Here is a 12,283-nt window from a genome sequence, read left to right on the forward strand (position 1 = left end):
TTAGAAATTTCACTCAGAGACAATCAAGGTACATCACCACCTTCTGATGATCAAGAAGCCCCTTCTCTCGGGGATTAGTATATGTCATTAAAAAATGAACAATAAAAGATATATAGGAGAGCTAGGAGTTTGACAAAGATAAATGGGAGAACAAGCATGTGGAGAGGCTTCCAACTCCAATAGATCTAAGACCATCATTCTAAATCACCATCAACTTTTTTGACAATATACAACATATATTCTTGGTAGCAAAAAGGGAGTTCAATGATTGAAAAGGAAACTACGAGAATAAGTTTACAAATAGAAGATTCAATGGTTGACAATGTGTGACAAATTGAACCACTTGATCTTGGTATTTGTCAGGAGTTAGAATTCCAAAATACTAAGGACATCTATAGAGAAGAAGACCAAATCATGTCCTAAAATGATCAACACCATTCCAGCAATATGCAGAGCACAAAGGGAGGTAGTGTTACTAGGAAGTATAATGAAGGAGCCCTAGTTGTGAAGTAGTAAGCCAAACAATTGGGTCAACACCCTAGCTCATTAACAAATAATATTCAGCGGGACATGGGAACAAAATTCCAAATTGATACATTGAAATTTGACTTCATGCATAAAACCTTTAAGCACGTAATATACAAAAAAAAAAGGGGAAGGTGCAATGATGAAGTCATAAATATAAATGACTGAAGAGTACATTTTCAATGTTGATGATGCACATCCTTTAGCCCTCAGAGTAGTGGGAATCAATATCACACAATTATATGTTGTGAAGTTTAAAATGATGCATGTTCATCTCATGGCCAAGTACAATGATCGACAATTTAAAAGAACAACTCGGGATCTAGAGTGAAAGGGCCGAGAGAAACACAACATTAACTAGGAAATATACTACACTGAAGGATGAACTTACGATATTTATAATTGAGTATTTCAGTAATATCATTATGATATGCATATTCGGGGATGTAGAAACAATTTTCAGTTGACAAGTTGATTACGAGCTAAATGAGGTTTGGTGTTGACAGTTGCAATGCTTTCAATGTATATAATAGCAAGAATATTAAACACCAACTCCAACCCACATCTATGCCCTAAATTGGTTATAAGTGGTCAAGCCACATGCATATATCGATTACGAAAAAAAAAGTGTATAAAATGCACAAATCAAAACACAGACTTACAAGTGTTGAATGCATTGGAAAATATGCAGGTCATGGGAAGAATGTTGGTTTCAATGCTTAACTATCCAATAGAAGTAGAGATCTTATTCGAGTAACTCAGAGACAAATTCATTAGAGGAATTGAATCAAGGAAATTTTATGCTAGCAAGATTCACGATGTTGATGACGTAGCTCTTGATGACTTCATAACACTTCCTACGAGGCAAGACGAAAAGGTGAAAGTGTATTTGTTGAATTGTAAAGTAAAAAGGTCAATGTAGAATTTATATTAATAAGTCTTAAACCAATATTTATTATACATATGCAAGGTGGTTAGATAATAATTTCACCAACCCTAGAAATTACACGTCACATTAGACTAATATAATGATTAGTTAATTTCCAATATATTTATGTAAGATAAATGGAAAATCACAAAAGTTAAAATGCCAAAATCGAAGAACACATTTATAAATAGATCCATTGCATTAAAGAAAAGTCGTTTCTCCTTGGCAATGTAAACTATCTCCATATGTTAATACGAGATGGTTCTAACCTAATGTGTAAGTATTCTTTCAATCTATGAGTGGTATAGGCCATTCTATCCTATTTTTCTTGATGCGGGTAGGCATAGAGATTTAAGCTTGTAAGCTATTTTGATGCTTGTGATCATTCATTTATGACCATACTTATATTTTCATTTTCTAACAATTGATATGAAGCAAGTCCTCTCTCAACAAATCATGCGTTGTTTTTGTATACTTAGAGCCTCTTTAATTTTTCTTAGGCTGCAATCAGTGGACTGTTTCTTTTAGCATTTGTGTTTCATTTCATTTCATGTCAGTGTATTCTTTACTTCTAAATAGAATTTAGTTAGACTACATTTCATATTGCACACTTGTATTGCATTATTAGTTGCATTTCATTTTTAACTCATCAATCCTAGATTATGGTAGTTGGTCCATAACCAACAGGCTTGTATTTAATTTACCCTAGTAAGGTTCAAGAATGAATTTTAAATTTGAGTAGATATCTACTGGTTTTTCATTTACACAGTTCGCATATATATGGTATTAATTCTCTTGAATAAATGCTTGTAACCATATCACTATTTGGGGCATTTATGAATCTTCTCTTTCATGACCCTAATCTATGCCAACACATAGAGATAAATGCACCTGGGATAAGATAATATCACTAACATTTTTCAATAACTACAACTTGGGAATAACACCTTTGGTTGTAGGTTCTAAATCCAAAATCATTTTAAGGGGTACAAACCACTTTATTGACTGGCATTTCTACAATAGTAGTCATGGTTTTATTATGCCTTAAACACAAAATATCATTGTTCAATGCACTGTAAAATCATCTACTAAATTTTATACTATTAGTTGGCTCTCACAGGATCTGAGCATTGGATATGATCTACTCTTGAATATTGTGGTAAAGTAATGTATATTTCTTCCTTGAATGTTCTTTAGATATCCACCTTTATGGTTTAAAATGTGATTTAAATATCATTTTTAAATAATACAATGTTGTATTCACATTGATTACAATAAGTTTGCAATGTTGTCAAAGCAATAAGTTAAAATACCAAAAGCCATGAAGATATTTATAAATAGATCCATTGCATTCAAGTAAAGGGTTTTCTCCGTGGAAATGTAAACTGTCTTCATATGTTAACACAAGATGGTCGTTACGTAATATGTAAGTACTTTTGCAAACTATGATTGTTATAGACCAATCTGTCCTATTTTTCTTTATTCTTGTAGGCATAGAGATTTCAGCTTGGAAGCTATTCTAATGCTTATGATTATTGATGTATGCTTATCATTATATTTTCATTTTCTAACAATTGACATGAAACAAGTCGTCTCTCAACAACTTAGATGTTTTTCTTGGTTAAGTAGAGCCTATTTGATTCTTCATAGGTTGTAGTCAGTGGACTATTTCTTTAATCATTTTTGTTTAATTTCATTTCATGTTAGCCTATTCTTTACTTATAAATAGGATTTAGTTAGGCTACATTTCATATTGCACACTTGCATTGCATTATTAGCTTCATTTCATTTTTAGCTCATCAATCCTAGTATATGGTAGTTGGTCCATAACCAAGAGGCTTGTATCTAATTTACCCTAGTAACGTTGAAGATTGAATTTAAAGTTGAGTAGAGATCCAATGGTTTTTCATTTACACAATCCGCATATATATGGTGTTCATTCTCTTGAACAAATGCTTGTAACCATCTCACTGTTTGTGGCATTTACTAATCTTCTCCTTCATTACCCTAAAATATGCTATCACACAGAGATAAATGTGCCCAGAATAAGACAATATTACTCACATTTGTCAATTAATATCACTTGGGAATAAAACTTTTGGTTGAATTTCCTAAATCAAAAATCATTTTAAGGGGTACAAACCACTGGATTGATTGGCATTTCTAGAATAGTTGTCATGGTTTTATTCCACCTTAAACGCAAAATATCATGGTTAAATGCACCGTAAAATCCTCTACTGAATGCTACGGTATCAGTTGGATCTCACATTCTCTAAGCATTGGATATGATCTTCTCTTGAATATTGTGGTAAAGGAATGTATCTTTCTTCCTTGAATGTTATTTAGATCTCCTCCCTTATGGTTTAAAATGTTCTATAAATATCACTGTTAAATAACACATTGTTGTATTCACATTGATTATAATAACTTTGCAATTTTGTCAAAGGAATCACTATTTTCATTGATCACAACTGCTTTACGCTCACATGCATATAAAAACATTTCATACATTCCTAATCATTTTTGCAAATATTGAAGAATTCGTTGTGAATAATATGTTTTGAAATGTCGTTCCTTTCATTATGGTCTACTGAATGTTGGCAAGTGAATCTTGGACATGCATACTTTATTATGGCTTGATTGACATTTAAAATTCAACTCATTTTAACAACATATATGAAATTCCAACCTTAAATAGTGTAACTCTTCTATATCTTTGATATGCTAAAATAAAATTACACTATTGGTAACTAATCTCTTGTCATTTGGTCTCGTAATGATGTTTACAGATGTGCTGAATGAATGATCTATGATCTTTAAATGAAAATATGTCTTGTGATCTATCTCTCCATTGGATTTATGTGTCATTAATTCATTGTTTTTTTGTGGTGCAATTGAACACCTACATTATACCTTGTACATAGTTTTGAACACCTACATTATACCTTGTACATAGTTTATTCATCCAAGTAACTTAGAGAAAAATTCATTAGAAGCATTGAATCAAGGAAATTTAATGCTAGCAAGATTCACGATGTTAATTAAGTAGCTCTTGATGACTATATAGTACTTTCTACCAAGCAAGTTGAAAAGGTAAAAGTGTATTTGTTGAATTGACTAGTAAAAGATCAATGTAGAATTTAGATTAGTAAGTCTTAAACCAAAGTTGGGGGATATTTCTTATACACATGAAAGGTTGTTGGATAATACTTTCACCCAGATTGGAAATTACACGTCAAGCTAGAATAATATAACTATTAGTTAATTTCAAATATTAGTTATGTAAGGTAAATGGAGAATCGTAGAAGTTAAAATGCTAAAATCCGTGAACAAATTTATAAATAGATCCATTGAATTCAAGTAAATGGTTTTCTCCTTGGAAATGTAAACTATATTCATATGTTAGTTCGAGATGGTAGTTACCTAATGTGTAAGTACTCTTGCAAACTATGATTGTTATGGACCATTTTATCCTATTTTTCTCGATGTTTGTAGGATTAGAGATTTTAGCTTGTAATTTATTTTTATGCTTATGATCATTGATGTATGATCATACTTATATTTTAATTTGATAACAATTGATATGAAAGAAGTCATGTCTTAACAACTCATACGTTGTTCTTGGTTACTTGGAGCCATTTTTATTTTTCATAGGCTGCAGCTAGTGGACTATTTATTTTAGAATTTGTGTTTAATTTAATTTCATGTTAGCATATTATTTATATCTAAATAGGATCCAGTTAGGCTACATTTCATATTGCACACTTGCATTGCATTATTAGTTTCATTTCACTTTTAACTCATCAATCTTAGATTATGGTAGTTGGTCCATAAACGATGGGTTTTCTATTTCAATAGTTGGGTTTTTTTTCTCAATAGTGCTACGAAGTTAAAAAGGAACATTTTCCAACGTCAAAAAGACTATAGAAGAAAATCAAAGCCTTGATGATGCAGGAGCATCTAGCTCAACGAGGACATGGCTGGGAGTTTGTCTCTTTCAAACAGTTCGAGTTTCATTAGTTTTCATTTCCTAGAAATGGTTGTTTTAGCCAATGTTAATGTTTTCTTACGTATTTCTTTTAACTTTTTAGTTTTATTTAAAATTTATTTTTAATTTACAAAGCAAGAAAAGACAGTTATTTAGAAACCATTTTATGTAACCATATAATGTAACTATTGGCAGTTTGCTAACTGTCCATTGTTCTCTACAAAACGAAAGGAGAAAAAAACTAATATAATATTTTGCCATCAAAGAATTGAATGAAGAGAAAACATAGAAACATTTTCTGAAGACAAACATCTAAATGCATTCATGTTACAGCTCTAGAATTTTTCCTACAGAATATTGTTAAATTATTTTCTTTTCCATAAGCAAAATACATACACACATGTGAACAACAAGCACCAGAGCAAGGAGAGCTCCTGGACAAGCAACATCACAGAAAGAGAAAATATACGAAGGAACGAGAAAGCCATTATCCACAGAGACAAGTTTCATGTACAGAAATGATTACATTCCTAGTTTCCTTTGCAAAATTTAAACAATCAAATTTACACCATATATATATATATAGATATATATATATATATATATATATATATATATATATATATATATATATGTCAAAAACTGAGCATCACAGTGCATTTTTTAATGACAAATAAATAGAATAGAGTCGATCGAGACTACAAACCCCTACGAGGTCATTACATGACCGTTTAAATACACAAATAACTACAAACAACAGATTCACAAATACATAGTGCAGCCATAGGCACAGTGCCAAGAAATCACAGAGCCGAGCCAAACTACCACCAAAGTCTCATAAACTCTATGAACAATAAACCCTCAGCCAAACAAACAGGAAGACACTAAGGAGCAACCCTACCCAGTTTAGGCGTAGGAGACATAGCGTGAAGACCACAAGCAAGCCCGTCACTCACCTGCATTGGCCAACAAACAAGTCGTTAGCCACGAGAAACAAACCACAGTTACGTTAACAAAGTGCAACCAGAACAAAGGTTAGGGTTATCAGGACTTACCAAGGTAGAGATGAGCCTGTGTAAGTCGACAGAGGAGCGATGGAGCTAAGGTCACAACCAAAAAGTTTCTCGCTACCACAAGGAGCAAAGGTTTGTTACACTAAAATTTGTCACCATGACTACTTACAGTTAGTATGGCTCCATCAACTGTCATACTATCCTCCTTGGCAAGCCTCATACCTCTACTCTCCATGTCAAACTCCAAGAAAGAGAGAAAGTCATTTAAAATCTATATATCTCTGGGTACACAGTTTCTCTTAGCCTTACCTGCGTGTATTTCTAGAAGCTTGTTTGACGTGTATGAAGCACCTCCAGATGGTTCATGTATCCCTACCGAAGAGGAACTTATCCCATCAAGAGGGGAGCTATCCCATCCAAAGAGGGGCTTATCCCATTGATGGTGGACCTGAATAACTTCCTTTATAGCACTATAAACACAGGCATTGGGACAAAGGGAGGAGAGGTTGAAAGCTGAACATTCCTAAGGGTAGATGCTGCTGGAATTAGGACTCCCTTGTAAAGCTTGAGAGGAGAGATTCCCATCCTTTCCTAGCCTTATTGGAGAGTGGGCGAGCTGATCAAAGTAAAGGAAAACTCTTGTTGGACCCTAGGAGGGACCTGCACAACACCAAGGCTCAGGTTGTAATGGTTTCTTTTGTTTCCACTTAATGCAAATGAACTATTTTTTCTCAACAGATTGTTATTCATGATTTGTTTCATATACTCCTTGGTCTGTATGATGGATATGTATTGTTTTATGAGTTTATCAGGTGCTATTTAATCTTTTGGCTTGTTAGTGAATGCAGGTTTCGAAGAGAAGGAGGAGCTCATCCGGATCGGCGAGGCTAGACTACTACAAAGCGTTGGACTAAATGTATGTTAAAATCACTTGATTACTTGTATTCTCGATGCATGTTTAGAGAAAGGTAGTGTTTATTTGTCTTGTTTGTCACTAGAAAGCCTTTGCTTCTAGGGAGGTCTGCTTTGTCCACAAAATCGACTCTTTCCGCATGACAAAATGGCGACTCCACTGGGGAATCCATTGATGTGAATTTTTTTTCCTTTGTATCAAATTTTGATCTGAGAAAAGTCATTTGTTTTCTGGTTTTTGGCTATCTGACTGTGTATTTGGGTGGGCTAGCTTAGGGTTAAACTAGATTTTTGTTTTTCTTTGTTTTTCTAGAAGTACGTAGCCTCTGAGTTGAGCACAGTGTGTACCTGTACGCTCTGTCGCTTTGTGCACAGAGCGTACCCTCACCTGTGCAAACAGGTCGCCTGCGTACCCTTGTCAAAAGCTTAGAAAAATTCCATTTTTTCCTTTTTCTCCTATCAGATTTTGTTTATAGCTTATTTTTGCTTCCCAGATCCACTGTTCACCTGTCAGAAGTTTTCATCTTGGTTAATTTCATTGCCATTCCTACTCTAAGCTTTCATCAATTGGGTGTTTTGAGTCTCTTTTTTGTGAAATTCTTGATTTGATTTCCTTTGGTCATTACTTGGAGGTTTGTCTCAGTCTTTTCACAATTTTGCATCTTTTTGCTTTTGTTTTTGCAAAAAAAATTCCCCCTCATTCGCCGGGGGGGCTAAATTGTGTATGAGTGTTAATCAGCTTTGAGTGTTTTTATTTTTTGATCTCTGGAGCTCTCACCCAATTTTCTTGACTTGCACTTGATTGGTTCTTAGATTACATTAGAATCGTCTTGTGTTTGAGAATTCTCTTGCATAGATCACATTTGCATAATTAGAATTCTCATTTTCAGAATATGAATGAAAAATGTGTATAGATTACATTTGCATACTTTTCAAGTGAATTGTGCTTAGATTACCATTGCATAGTTTACATTCTGAAAAATCAATCGTAGATTTAGATCAGTTTTCTTTGATTTGAATTTACAAAAAAAAAAGAAAAAAAAAATGGTTTGGAATTGATTTGCATTAGTTTTTCTTGATAAAATTAGTGCATTATAGAATTTGTTGTATTTTCTCTTAGTGATCAATTTTTTGCATTGTTGGAAGTGAATGGAAACTCTCTCCTTACTTTAGTTAGGATTCATCGAATTGAAAAGATTACATTATCATATTCGATTGCATTCAGTTGAGTCGGGTCATAACACCATTGGTTTCATATCCATTTACCCATTTGAGTAATAACAGCCTTAATAACACAGCGCTTAATTAGAATTCATCTAGTAAATTTTACGTTTCTAGGGCTCTGAAACACCAATATAGCTTAGGCTAGTGTCTTGGAGTAGGAGAGTAATTAACTCTCCAAGACAGCAAAACAAAACAAGTAGCTCATCTTGTGGTAGGATAAATCCAACTGTTTCATTTGTACTCTGGGAAAGCTCCTCTTAAAGGAGAAGCACGAGACTATGTCCGAACCAGTGAGGGGATCAATCCTGCTTCATTGGGAAAGACGCCAGATACGCACGTACTACAAACGGTAAACCTCGGATTATTGTCGAGGAACCTGGGGTCACTTGTCGGTAAACCTTGGATTATTGTCAAGGAGCCGGCAAGGGGATTGAGCTTGTTACTCTGCCCCTGCATGCTATCGGGTCATAGACTGTTCCCCCAGGTATATTTGTTGTTTTTGGTAACCTTAGTGACCATTATATTTAGGATTCTACCCGAGGTGACGGTGGAGGGAAGATCCCACTGTACCTGGAGCAGACGTCAGCTAGACTCACTTGGATTTTCTGGGGGGTTCACTTCACTCGAGACGGTTAAAGTGGAGGAACTTGTGCCGGTCTATTCATTAAGCAGGTTGTCGAGGTAACTGTTCCACCCACCACTTCTGTACTGAATTCAGCGATGTTGGGCTTCATCACCAACTAGTGTTTTCGGTCCGGAAGGCTACTGTTTGTGTATGGTTTGACTCCTAGATTTGATAGCGCATGTTAATTTGTTTGTTTTTACTTTTAGAGACCATATGTGTGAATTGTGAATTTTAGTTGTTAGGTGTGAATTATGAATTGTTAATTTTTGTTATAAATTGTTAATAAAATTCATTGAAGTTGAATATAATGGCAAATGTTCCAGAATTTACCAACCTAGGAACCCCTCCTAACGAGAATCCTAGTACTTTTCCTTACTTTGGAAATGTTGGTCCTCTTTATATGGCTACTTTTTCATTACCTGGATTTACAATAGGTTTACCGATATGGTTATTTTCAACTTCGTTGGCCCAAAATACTCCAATTGTTCCATGTCAACCGGATGCTTCACCTCAACAAAGTTCACCATCTCAACATCACCAACCTTTTGTTGACCCTTTACCTTCTTCGCCTAGTTTTTCTTCCTCCATTTCTTCCTCTTCGCCTGGTAAAAGACTTGATGCTAGTAACCACGAGGCTAAGAAGAAGAAGAAAGGGAAGAAGAAGAAGAAGAAGAAGAAGCAAGATAAGAAAGAAGTCAACCAACCAACCACGACTGTAAGTGTTAGTTGTGTTGAGGAAAACTCCGACATGCATCGTAAACCCAAATACCCTTGCAGGCTTTGTAAGGGTGACCCCTTCCTTATCAATTATCCTGGTATTCCAAATGTCTTGGAAGTATGGTCAGAAAAATCTCATCAACTTTCCATTGGTCCATCAACCAGTGATAGTCAGGTTCCTGGGAAAAAGGGTAAAGTTAGATTTCCTTGTAAGTTATGCAAAGCGAGTCATCAAACTCACATTTGCCCTCACATGGATGAAGCCTCAACATTGTTGGAAAAACTTACTATTCCACAACAAGAATTTCCGACTGGTTACCGTAAACTTTCTCCCAACCTACCGTCAACTGACGGAGTGATTGATCTAATTTCAGGTACAGTCGATCACTCTTCCATTGGAGAGTGAAACTCATGTCACTCAGGTTGATGATCCATTAGTTGATCAAGTGGTCGATTCAATTTCACATTCGGTCGATCCCACTTTCCCTTTAGAGAGTGAACTTCATATCGCTCAGGTTCTTCTTGTTACATCAGATTCTTCTATGTCGGGGGGCATTTCACCTGTTTCTACAGAACCCCCTCCAAGTAATGAGGTCTTTTCCTATGATTGGAATAGACTGACAGAACCTCATCTTCCTTCCTCCATCCCTTTCCAAATCATTGTCAAGGCTGGTAGTAGGGACATACATCGTACACAGGTAAATGAAGGTGCTTCTGTTAGTATTTTATCCTCAATTGTTTGGAAAGCTTTGGGTTCCCCTCAGCTTGCGCCTATTACGTAGAATCTGATAGCTTTTAATAGAACCATTAGTGAACCTTTAGGGATCCTTCCTAAGTTTTCTATTACCTTGGAAGGTAAAACTGTCTGTATTGATCTTATGGTAGTTCGAGGTCCCTTGGATTTCAATTTACTCCTTGGGCGAGACTATGTTTATGCAATGAAAGTTGTCGTTTCGACACTCTTTCGCGTGATGTCTTTCCCTCACAATGGCAGTATTGTGACTGTAGACCAGCTTTCGTTCCCTAGTCTTGTTTTGACTACCAATAATATGACAACCCTAAATGTTCCTGATTCTAAAGTGGTATCTACCCTGCCACGGGTTAATTATGTGGCAACCAAGGATAATTTTAGGGGCGAATGTTCGCCCTTTGGCGAAATTAAGGGGTTTTAAATTTTTAGTGGGCGAATATTTTGTATCATAGTACATTTTTACAAATCACCTCAAATAGCCCACCTTATTTTAAGGGAGAGGGTAAAAAAGGTAAATTTAGCCCTTGAAATTAGGACTTACAACCTTCCATTCGCCCATTTTCAAGAATAGGTTTTATTTAAGTGAATCCATTCGCCCATTTTCAAGAATAGGTTTTATTTAAGTGAATCCTATGGGCCAAATACCATATTTATAAAAGAGGTATGGTAAATTAATAAAAATATAAATAAATGAGAGGTATGGTAAATAAATAAAACATTTTTTATATTTACTCCATAAGTCACCTTATATACATGTAAGGGTGTAAACAAATAAAAATATAAGTAAAGTGGAGGTATGGTAAATAAATAAAATATTTTTTATATTTACTCCATAAGTCACCTTATATACATGTAAGGGTGTAAACAAATAAAAATATAAGTAAAGTAGAGGTATGGTAAATAAATAAAACGTCTTTTTATACTTACTCAAAAGGTATGGTAAATAAATAAAAATATAAATAAACTAGACGTATCGTAAATAAATAAAACCTCTTTTTATATTTAGTCCATAACCCTCGTTCTATTTATGAAGGCTCAAGAAAGAGGTTTTATTTAAGTGAATCCTATGGGCCAAATACCATATTTGTAAAAGAGGTATGGTAAATTAATAAAAATATAAATAAACGAGAGGTATGGTAAACAAATAAAACATTTTTTTTATATTTACTCCATAAGTCACCTTATATTTATGAACACTCAAAAAATGGGTTATATTTAGGTGAAACCTATGGCCAAAATACTATGGGACAAATACCATGCACTAGATTGTTATTAATACCATGCAAAAAACCATTATTAACCCTAATATTAGAATTAATAAAAATAAAAATGGCACATGGTATTGACCCATGGTATTCACCAAAATGGCACATGGTATTGACCCATGGTATTCACCTGGAATGTAACCTATTTAAATGGGGGAATTAAACCAGCATGTAGCCTATGCTAAGATTCACTAGGACTTTACAAAGTTTTATTATTTAGTGAAAGACTCACCAAGATCTTACAAGAATTTATAATTGAGTAAAATATTCGCCATGCCTGGTGAGAGATTCGCCAAAAAATTATATATACATATTATATTATTGATAAAATCGCC

The sequence above is a fragment of the Pinus tabuliformis genome, chromosome 3_2 (genome assembly GCF_031772625.1).
Source record: "Pinus tabuliformis cultivar Carrire ecotype Pingquan chromosome 3_2, CPIR1, whole genome shotgun sequence".
Taxonomy (NCBI): Eukaryota; Viridiplantae; Streptophyta; class Pinopsida; order Pinales; family Pinaceae; genus Pinus; species Pinus tabuliformis.